At 37.9% G+C, this 11105-nt stretch overlaps 1 pseudogene across 1 annotated transcript; it reads left to right on the forward strand.

Moving 5' to 3' along the window:
* The first annotated feature begins 500 nt into the window (after window positions 1-500).
* Window positions 501-6861, forward strand: LOC145824596 (nuclear pore complex protein NUP43-like; annotated as a pseudogene). The gene is made up of 5 exons (XR_014366385.1): window positions 501-1209; window positions 4250-4319; window positions 5350-5581; window positions 6037-6110; window positions 6261-6861. The product of XR_014366385.1 is annotated as a nuclear pore complex protein NUP43-like (transcript).
* Window positions 6862-11105: the final 4244 nt, after the last annotated feature.

The following is an 11105-nucleotide window of genomic DNA, read 5'->3' on the forward strand; positions in this document are numbered from 1 at the left end:
TGTGTGTGTGTGTGTGTCTGTCAAACAGCATTACCCACTCACAACAGTAACTCATTTATCCCCCCATAGGCCCCGTTTGTTTTCAGAAATAGAATGGAGGGGATTCATAATGAGAGGATTAATAGTGTGGGGATTGATAGTAAGGGGATTATAAAATTGTGTTTATTTTGATGATAATTGTTAGTGTAGGAATTGTTAAATTATTTTTATATAAAATAATAAAACAAATAAAAAAATATAAAAAATTAAACATTAATATTTTAAAAAAAATTCTCAATATATAAAAAATAAAAAAAAATAAAAAAAATTTCTAAACCTCTCACTATTTTCCTAATATCATCTCTACCTCCTCCTTCCCAATCTCCCTTCCAAGGCCTTTACTAATACCAAGAGATTAAAAATCTCTTCCCCATCTCTCAAAACAAACACTTCATACAAAAATCCCACCTCACTTTCAAACTCAATCTCCACCCTATAACCCCAAACATACACCACCCTATAACCCCAAACAAACGGCACCTCACATCTCACTTTCACAGTTCACTGTAGTGTCCAAAAACTTTACAAAACCCTAGCCATGGCGGTGAACGAGACACCAGAGACCCTCCAAGTCCACAGACTCCCACTCTCCAAATACATCGATGCCCTCCGCTGGCTTCCACCTCTCTCCGCCTTTGATCGCTTTGTCGTCCTCGCCGTATTCGACTCCAACTCTAACTCCTCCGCCATCGAAATCCACTCTCTAACCCGATCAAACCCTCAAATCTAACTCTCCAATCATCATGGTCCTCACCCTCAAGAATTTCCTCCCTCAAAGTCTCTCAAACCCTCCACAAACCCCTCATTGCCGCATCCACATTCTCCAACGCGCTCCACGTCTTGCTCGTTGTCCCGGTCGACGCGTCGATCAAATGAGAGGTTTCGGCACCTGAGAAGACATTGCACGTTGGACCCATTTCTTGTATTGATGTGCAGGAAAATGGATCTGAGTGTGTTAGTGTTGGGGAAGATGAGAGGGGTGAATTTGGTGAGTGTTGGTAATTTGAATTGGAGTCACCGCCGGTTTCTCGATAGCAATGGGTTGGTGTCGTATACAACGGCGAAGTGGGCATCGCCGATGGAGTTTGCCACGGGTGGATTGGGGTTTAGTCTTCAGTGGTGAGATCAGAGAAAGCCTGGAGGACCAGCTTATCAGTTCAAGGGTAATTGGTAAGCAAATACCAATTTCTTTTTTTCCATTTTGTACAATTATTGCATAGAAATTTCATTTTAAACATTGTAGTTTCATCCAAAAATCTGGATAGAAGTAGTGGCAAGTAGGTCCGTGACTAGCTCATTTTCAACCTGAGATGCAAATTTGCAAACTCTCTCTTCAAAATGATCTCATAGAACTTGTTGGTCTCCCTATTTGAATAATAGTAAAATTATATCTAAAATATGTGTTCTAATTGGGTTCAGATGTGGCAAATGTTATTATACATGTCACTTGCATGGGCAAGGTCTGGACTTGATCATGTTTATTTGCTGCCCATATTTGAGTTGAAACAAGGACTCATCCGATGTCACAAGGGTACAATCTATCTGCAATAATACATGTATTAATGTATGCGGGTGTGTTTTGTCTATATGATGTGTAGTGAAGGCCTCAAAGTATGGAGTTGGGATTAGAAATATGCTTCAAAGTATCCTTTCCCAATCGTCTGCAGTGTACACTTTTTAAAAAAATTTGGCCTACCATTTCCCAAACAAATGAACGAAGAGAGACAAGATCCCTAATCCCTGTTCCCTTTTGGAAAGATTTAAAAAGAGACGGATGCAAGGTTTTAAAAAGCGGTCGCAACCGTTACGTAACGTCGTTACGTAATGGTTGCGGTAGTTACCGCCACCTGTTACGACCGCTTTTGCAGTGTGATTGAGATTCACAGGTGTATCGGCCGTAGCGGCTGCTATAGCGGTCGTAACGGTGCTGTAACGGCCGTAACGGCCTGTTACGCACCGTTATGTAATGGTTCCGAATTGCTTCTTTCGAAAAAATACAAAAAAAAAATTGAAAATGAGGGAAGAGAGATACAGAGAGAAGAGGGAAGATAGAGGAACAAGAGATAGAGAGAGAGAAAAGGAAAGATGAAGAACATGTTATTGATATGTTGAATCTGTAAGACCTATACTATTCTATTCAGTTGCTATCACTCAATCATTTTGTTTGTGTGTGTTTATCTATATATTGTTTAATAATAATAATAATAAGTGTGGTCATTATCTATTTGGCTTGATTAATATATATATATATATATATATATATATAGGCTTTTATTTATTCTCTTACTTTTGTCATTGTTTATCTTATATATAATAGTTAGTGATTGATTTTTTGTATAATATAAAGTCATTAATTATTAAAATAAAATGTAAAAAACTCAGTTTATAGTGATTTTAAAATATGAAATATATTGGATCAAACTTAAAAATTTATAAAAATTGATCAATATTTATTTTAAAACCCAATAAATATGATCATGAAAAAAAAATGTGCGTATCGGTAAGTTTTTTTCAAATTGTGCGAAAAATAAAAAAATTCACGGTTCCGGTTACCGCAACCGTTACGCTATAGCCTTTACACCCCGCAACCGCAACTGTGTCACCGCTACCGTTACGGCGACCGCAACCACTTTTCAGAACCTTGGACGGATGATTATTTATGTCGGGGCTCTTTTCTGCTTGTGGTTCCCTGCAATTGCATGGTTCCCATTGATTAGTCTGGGTATTACTAGGCAGCTAGTTTTCAATTTTCTGTTCATTAAAATTTTAGTATAAGGCCTACAACCCTTGTATGGAGCAATCTCCGTTGTGTTTTTAGTTCTTTTTCTCCTATTTATAAGTAAAACTAAATGGGTAAAAAATAGTATAAAATTAAGAAGGCAGAGGCGTCAAAACATGAGATAGGGTTGGGGAATCTTCCCATTTTTTGAAAAGTAGAGATAAATATTAAATTAAAAATTAGGAAGGAATGTCAATCTGAAATATATTTCAGTGAGAGTCCTGTGCAGATTGCATGGGTTGCTCTACTATTGTCTTTTATCTTAGTGAAAACTACAATTTAGGCCGAATTTTCCAAGTCCTACTTCAATTTGGCTTTGGATTCTAGAGATGTCATAAATTTATCATGCCTATTAGTTGCTTACCCCATGCGAAAATGAACCTTTATTTTGGGTACATCTTGGGGGAAGATCCTTTCCAGTTCCAACACTTACTTTATACAACCATCATTCAACACTTGATCAAAATTCAATAGCTAGTCATTATCATTTGTGATATTTGGATAAAGTGTTGGATGATGGTTGTATAAAGAAAGTGTTGGAGAGGATCTGGATCCCATCTTGACACACCTTAAAGGTATGTAGTTACATACATTTATCAATATGAGGTGGGTTTAAAGGTGTGTTCTAGATAATGGTCGGAAATGTTTAAAGCTTATGTGGTTGGCTTTAAAGGGTGATCACTTGAGCTTTAGGTTAGTTCAATCTGGTTGTAAGTGTAACTTGCTGGCAAGTAATATTTGAGAGTACAAAGAGTTCTGTGATTTTATATACTTGGAGGTTTCAGCTAATTTGGCAATCGTCACCTACTGATCATGTTTTCATGTCTAGTAGAGTTTTGGATGCCAATACACGAGGTTAAAGCATTTATTAGAGCATTTTAGTGAGATTTTCGTTCATTCCCCTTTTTGAACACGGCTCTTTATGAGAATGATTTTGTCTCCACTCAGGTTCTTTAATTTTTTTTTTTTTTTTTTTTTTGTTTGTTTGTTTGGGAGCCATAATATTATTCATTTGAACTAAAATCAGTAGTTTTTTTGTGCTCTAATGTGTTAAGGGGACCTATTTCCTATATGTTCTGATAAAATTTGCTTCTTATCAAATAAAGTTATGATTTTGGGAAAATAAACAAAAGAGAAAAAATGGGTGGTGATACGCTTCACATGCAAGGATCATGAGGAGTTCATAATTTGTTGATAATTTGAACATACCAATGTAGGAATTTCTTGAAGCTTAATATGTTCTCAAGTGGTTGTCATTTTCTTAGATGAGTTTCTATTATGCTTCTAAATTCAGTGTTTCCTTTTGTTCTGTTTGCACTATCTTAACTGCATATTTTGACAGTTGGGTTCAACTCTGTCCATCTGAGTAGAAGCAGTTTGTTTTTGTTGTGATGTGATGTGATGTGATTCTTCATATTAATAATGTTGTAGGGCTCATGAAACTACTTCTGGGATTGTGCACTCCATTGATATTCATCCATCAAGAAAACACACTTGTATTGTAAGATGCTGCTTTTCATTCTTCATTCCTCTCATAAAAATATGTAGAGTTGATGCACTAAGCTTAACTCATGGGCATAATGTAGTGTCCAAGAATTAAAAACATTAGAATGTAAATGCTGAGGCATTAGGACGGGTATATAAACTATTTGGTTTTGTTTTAGCTATCCCCCCATTGTTCTCTCTCTCTCTCTCTCTCTCTCCCTTCACCTAATATTTTTTTGGGGGGGCAAAATTACAGTATTTTTGGAATATCCAGTGGCTGATAATCGTTATGCTTTGTCTGTAGTTTTCTTAGTTGCTAAAACGTTCAACAATGACTTGGTAAAGATAATAAAGATGATGATTTGGAATATAAAGTAAAGCCGTTGTTTGTGTTAGAAATAAATCTTATCAAAATATATCATATTGTGGTTTTATAAGGGGTTTGGGCAGCTATATAATTATATGGTTTATTTGATTGCCACACTATAAGGAAGTTTGCTGTTGTACTGCTGCTGCAGATGCATGCTGATATTCTGTCCTTGAGTCAACTGATTAGGTTTTTTTTTTTTTTGAGATAACTAAGACCTCTAATTGTCTGCTGATTAAGTAGCCAAGATAGCTCTGGTTGTGTTTAGTTGCTTGTTGATGTTCATCTTGCTGATCATTGAGGTTTATGTATTGACGCAAATACTAGCAACTCTGACTAAAATTGTTTGTATGGCATATATTTCTGTTTCCAAGGGTTTAGAATGATTCGCTTTCTTAAACTTAGCTTGTCAAAGTCTATGAATTTTGATTTCTCAACTATTATTCTTCATGAATTTAATGCAAGCTAAATATTTTGACCGATCATGATAATATATTGGTTTACATGCTTAAATTTCATGCTGGGTAATGATTCGAAGGATTTTGTGACCACATTGAAATTCTTCCACATTTAATTATTGGATTACATGGTTATTTGGAAACCGAATAAGTTGTCTTTCTGTGTTCTGACTTGAGAAAATTTTTGAGATTGTTTATTTATTATGCTGGTTTACATGAAGACAGGAGGCTCTTCTGGTACTGTATTTGCATGGGATCTTCGGTGGCAACAGCAGCCAGTAGTTCTTTCTGGGGTTGCAGCAGGTGAGTTTCAATCCCACTCATTATCTGAGAGTGAAATTTGGGAGGTCTAGTATGACAGCTATTCTTCAAACATTGGTAACATGTCAACATCACGGGTGTTACCTATTATAATCTGCTCAGAAGATGGAATCCTTGCTGTTGTTGAGCAAGGTATGAAGTTTGTTGCCATACCTGGCCTTTTCCATTTGAGTGCTCTAGTAGAAAGGCTTTAAGTGGCCGAATTCATATTTCTTGTTTTCTGTGGCAAAAAGATAGAGCTGGCACACTTAACCCGAAACCGGAAATCCATCCTATTTCACCCATTTAAACTCTCATCAAAATATATAAATAAACGGGTTATAAATGAGTTGTATACATGTTGCTGTTGGGTTGATCTGGTTAATTTGTCAGGTTAATGGGTTGATTGGATTAATTTGCCATACCTGTGTACCAAATTCAACCCAACTCACTTAAACCTGTTTATTAAATGGTCAGGTTTTTTAAGTGCATACTTCGTTTTGACCCATCCAAAACTTTTGCCTCCTCTACAAAAGGAGTACTTGCTTCAGACAGTATGTAACCTCTCGTTTGGTGGTTGATTTGTTTCACACTGTTCCTTTGCACAGGTGAGGAACCCATTGAACTCTTGGCTGAACCATGTGCTATCAACAGCTTTGACATTGACCGACAGAACCCCTCGGTGATGTGTTTTTTCTTCTCTCTTTCTCCTATACTCAGTTTTATCTCAGAGATGTACAGCATTTTGATCTTGGGGATAAATTACTTTGCTACGTCATATATCTGTGGAATTGCTAAAAATGACTGATGATTTCAAATGTTGCCATAACAGGATGTGATATGTAGTTTAGAATGGGAGGCTATTGCCATCTTGATGAGAGCATAATTTCTGAAACTAAGATGAAGAATTCTGTGGCATAAATAGGATCTGTTCATTATCCTTTCAGTGTATCTTAAAAAGTGAAAGCGATGATCTACTTGGGGCAAAAAGAAGCAGCACATCATGATTTTGGGAAGATGAACTGGGTAGTTTCAGTGTGTTCTGGTAACCAGCATATGCACCCAAAAATGTAAGGTTTATAGTTATGCTCCATCTTATCTAGTAAATACAGATGGCTTTTTAACAGCACCAGACTGAATCCATGTTGGAAAAGTAATTGTTCTCATCTTGGGCCATCTGCTTTTGTTTTGAAAGACATTGCTAACGAAACACTAACGCAATGGACCCAAAAAAAGTTGCCATGAAAACTGTTCAGAGCACTAGTGCATGGCTAAGATTGATTTATTGTATTGTGGGTTTCATGGCTTAGATGAATTTTAACCACACAATGATGTTTCTGAATAGTATTTATGGGTTTTGTAGCATTGTTGCGAACGAAATGCAAGCTGCAGTTGCAGCTAACTATGGCTTGGCCCAAGTTAATTGCTTTCAACTACATTAGTAAGGTTTATTTATATATTCGATGTCATTTTCTTTAAAGTGCCTTTAGACTAGAAATGGGGAATGAGTCAAATAAGATTTATTTATTTATTTTGCTAAAGACAAATTTTTTATTTTTTATCTTTTGATTTTTTATTTTTTTGTCTTTTTGGATGGAAGTTTTACAATAACTCTTCCTTTAAGAGAAAATCAAGACTGTTTTATCAACAATAATGTTAGATTAACCACATTTTTATATTATGGCTTTGATTGGGAAGCCAAAAGTCAGGGTTTTTTTTGGCTATTTTAGCCATAAAAAATAAAATAGGTTTTTTAATATAATAAGACAAAATATCACATCCAACTCATAATCATTACCTTCTTTCTTTCATAAAAAAAATCAAAAAAGTCAAAAGTCCTTCTCAAATCAAATTTTTTAGCCTCAAGCTAAAATAACTAAAAAAAATCAAAAATTAACCCGCTTTTCAAACGAATCCTATATCAAGTTTTAAATGTTGTCAACACAATGTTGGCAATAAGTTCCATAACTAATGTATATTTGTAATGTAATATCATGTATACAAGTCTAATGCACTATTAATAATTAGATTAAGGGTGTATTACATTAACGGTCTTTATAGTTTGAGTCTTATATCATTTTTATTTTTGACTTTTTAATTGTGACACATTTGATTTTGAATTTTGACTCTTGTTCCAAATAAGAACAATTGAATATATAATTGCTCAATTTCTAAGGTAAAATCGTCAATTTGATAAAATATAAACTAATTTGACAAAAATAAATGTCAAAAAAATATTTTTGAATTTTAAAAAGTTATTTCTACCCACTAAAAATAAAATTATGTAAAATTGATAAATCTTTTAGACATTTATTTATTTTTACTAAATTAATTTTTATTATGTGTTTAGATGATAATTATGTAATTGGTGGTTGCTTTTATTTTTATTAAATTAGTTTTTATTTTTTCAAAAGTCACATATCGCGACAATTTTGATATCATTATTAAACAATCCATTAAATCAAAAAATTAAAAATTAAAAAAAATTCATATATTAAATATATGGATTACACATTAAAAACTTAATAACCACTCATTACATGATCATCATTCAAACACATAATACAAATTAATTTGGTGAAAATAAATAAATAAATAAATGTCTAAAAGATTTATCATTTTTATATAATTTTATCTTTGGTAGGTAGAAAATTTATTTTTAAAAATTCAAACATATTTTTTGACATTTATTTTTGTTAAATTAGTTTATATTTTATTAAATTGACAAATTTGCCCTTAAAATTGAACAATACTATTTGCAATTGTCCTTATTTAGAACAAGATTCAAAATTTAGGATCAAATGTGTCATAATTGAAAAGTCAGAGATTAAAGTAATACGAGGCTCAAACTATAGGGACTATTAGTGTAATTTACTCTTAAATTAATATTACATATGGTAAATAAGAATGTGGTATCCTTTGTTGACATTGTGTATTTGTGTATTTTTTTTTTTGTTTTGTGATCGATGAAAATTAGTGATCAATTGTGTGATTAATAAGATCTCCCCTTAGAGGAAACTTGTTAATTTAGATTTAAAAAAAAAAAAATAGTAATGAAAAGTGTACGGGGAGCAAATATTCAGGCAAGCCCGTACTCCTTTCTTCTAAGCTTTCCGTCTGTCCAATCGACCTGCGAGCACAACGGCGGTGAGCTACCCGGCGGTGTGTGGTCGGAATACCCCTCCGACGATCAAGTTAGACACACACAGGGATAGAGAGAGAGAGAGGATTGAGTGTTTAGTGTAAATCTCACCAAATGTTTATATATCTCAGCGTGGGGGCGCAGACTTGCTTATATACCTTCTACGCCACAAATCTACTCTCATTAGTCTCTCGACACGTGGTGCTACTATCCTATCTGTCAGCACAAATCTAACTGAACATCACCTAACTGCCAGCCCACACCACTGGGAGCTCGGCAGCCGGGCTGCAGCATCTCGGCTGTCAACGGCCGTGCTGCGCAGCTAGCCACAACGCTCCGCTCGCCAAGCTCAATGACGACCGAGCTCGGTTGCATTCCGGCTTAGCCGAGCTCGGAATAAGTCATGCTGGTTAGCCATCGGCCTTTCTGCCAAGCTAACGCATGAACCGTGGAAGCTAGTGAGGTAGCGGACATCTCGGCCGGACCTCACTTGACCTCTAGTACGACATCAATTATGCAACTATGCCATTACCGAGCAAGTAGCTCGGTTTCACAGCAACTGTGCCATTACCGAGCTAAAATCCTTTCTGGATGGGCCCAGGCTGCCACGACCCAAATGTGTTCGGCCTACAATTTGTCCGACCCTTACCACGGCCCAATCCAAATCATAAATTTCCCTCTCAATTGCCCCTTAATTCCGTCCGCGCAAGCGTGACTGGGATTACTTGTTCGGACCAGGTTAACTCTTCCTCGGTACTCAGTTTGCAAGCTGATGACCGGGCTAGTTGACATGCATGTCTTCAAAACTTGCTCGGTCGACGCCTCGACTTACCCTCCTATCTCTACAACTCTGACGCCGCCGTTACTGAGGACACGTGTCTCTCGCCTATTGGCCTCGAGCAGCCAACCATCACGTCCCTTCACATTCGAAACTTTTGGCGCTCTTTCACCCCTACAAACATGCCATAACTCACTTCCTTTTGATCTTACTGACTCTCCTGCGTTCTAGTTGTTCCAGAGCTCTTGTGCCTCTTGCAAGCTTCGTTCCTGCCCTCCCTTGTATTCGTGTTAGAAGAACAAGCTCCTGTCCTTAACTGGTAAGTCCTTTGAATCCTCCTTTTTGCTATTTTCATTTGGTATTTCACATATTAGGGCACAAAATCCGTAGGCTTTAGGACATAACCCTCCCAAAACCCACACTTGCCCCTGTTCTCTTCATTGTTCTTAAATCCCAGTGATGAACACACGAACACACGAAGAACTGGAGCGGACCGGGCTCCAGGTCGCCTTTTGAACTAAAAAACAATTAAACCGAGCAATTTACAAGTTTGCCAAAACCTTAGTAGAAACCGAGGTAGACAGAGGACTTGGCCGCTCGACCGGGCTAACAACTGGTCTGCTTGAGTGACCGAGCTCCTTGGTTGGCCTTCCCAACCGAGGTGGTCTGGCACTCTTCATGACTGAGCTAAAGTCAAGCTCGTTTTGTGTGACCGCGCTTCCACTTACACTTGCCATCCTTTTCCTGTAGAGTCCAAGGGGACCACTGACCAATTACCGAGGCTTTCAAAGACCGATCAGCCATTAAACTCCAGTCTGTGCCAAACCACCTCAGCCGAGCTAAACCAGCCGGCTACACATGGGGCGCTTCCGCTTCCTTGTTGATACTCTGGTCGCCCTGGCTGCGTTCCGGGAAGAGTACGGTATCCTGGTCGACGTCCACCGAGAGCTCGGTGAGATTGAGACAACCCTTTGGGACAGATTGGACCAGTGCCCCTTTACCCTGCTATCCATCATCGAAGAAGGCCTCCGCTTCCCGGTCAACCCATTGATGACCAAATTCCTGCGCCGCACCGGGCTAGCACCCACTTAAGTCTCAACCAACACTTACCGAATAATCAACGAGGTCCACGAGTTGAACAACCGGCTAGGAACCAACTTAGGTTTAGCCGAGATACTCCGTCAATACACCCTTGGGCACACAGGCGACGGCCTCGCCTATTACTTAAAAATTCGACTGGGCAAAGAAAAAATAGTGACCGGCACCCCAGACATGGACTTACATGACGACGACTTTTTCTGGGTGCCTGGCAACTATGAAACGGCCGACGTACCGGGCTGGTTTATTAGCAAAAACTTCGGCGAGGCATGTAAGCCGTGCTAACTGCTCGGTCAATTAATCTTTCTTCACTATTCTGTACTTGACATTTTCTTCTTTCGTTTGCAGCGATCCACGCCTTGCAAGCCAACTACTACAACCCCAACGAAGCAGCTATCAAGACCGTGCTCCGTTACCGCAATCGGGATTGTAACGAGCTCCTCGGTTACACTCCAACATACCGATATTCAGCTCCGCGCCGGAGTAAAGTCACTGACTTTCTCCGCGGTCCATCTCCGCCGCCAGATCCCACACTGCCAGACCTCCCCTTCATTCGTTTAACCGAAGCAGAAGAAATGGCCAAGAGGAGCCGCATTAAGAACTTGATCACTGCCACCTCGTCCGAGATCCCGAGCATTCCAGCCCGCTCTCCGGCTGCC

This window comes from Camellia sinensis, chromosome 4, assembly GCF_055761805.1.
Source record: "Camellia sinensis isolate YWXY chromosome 4, ASM5576180v1, whole genome shotgun sequence".
NCBI lineage: Eukaryota > Viridiplantae > Streptophyta > Magnoliopsida > Ericales > Theaceae > Camellia > Camellia sinensis.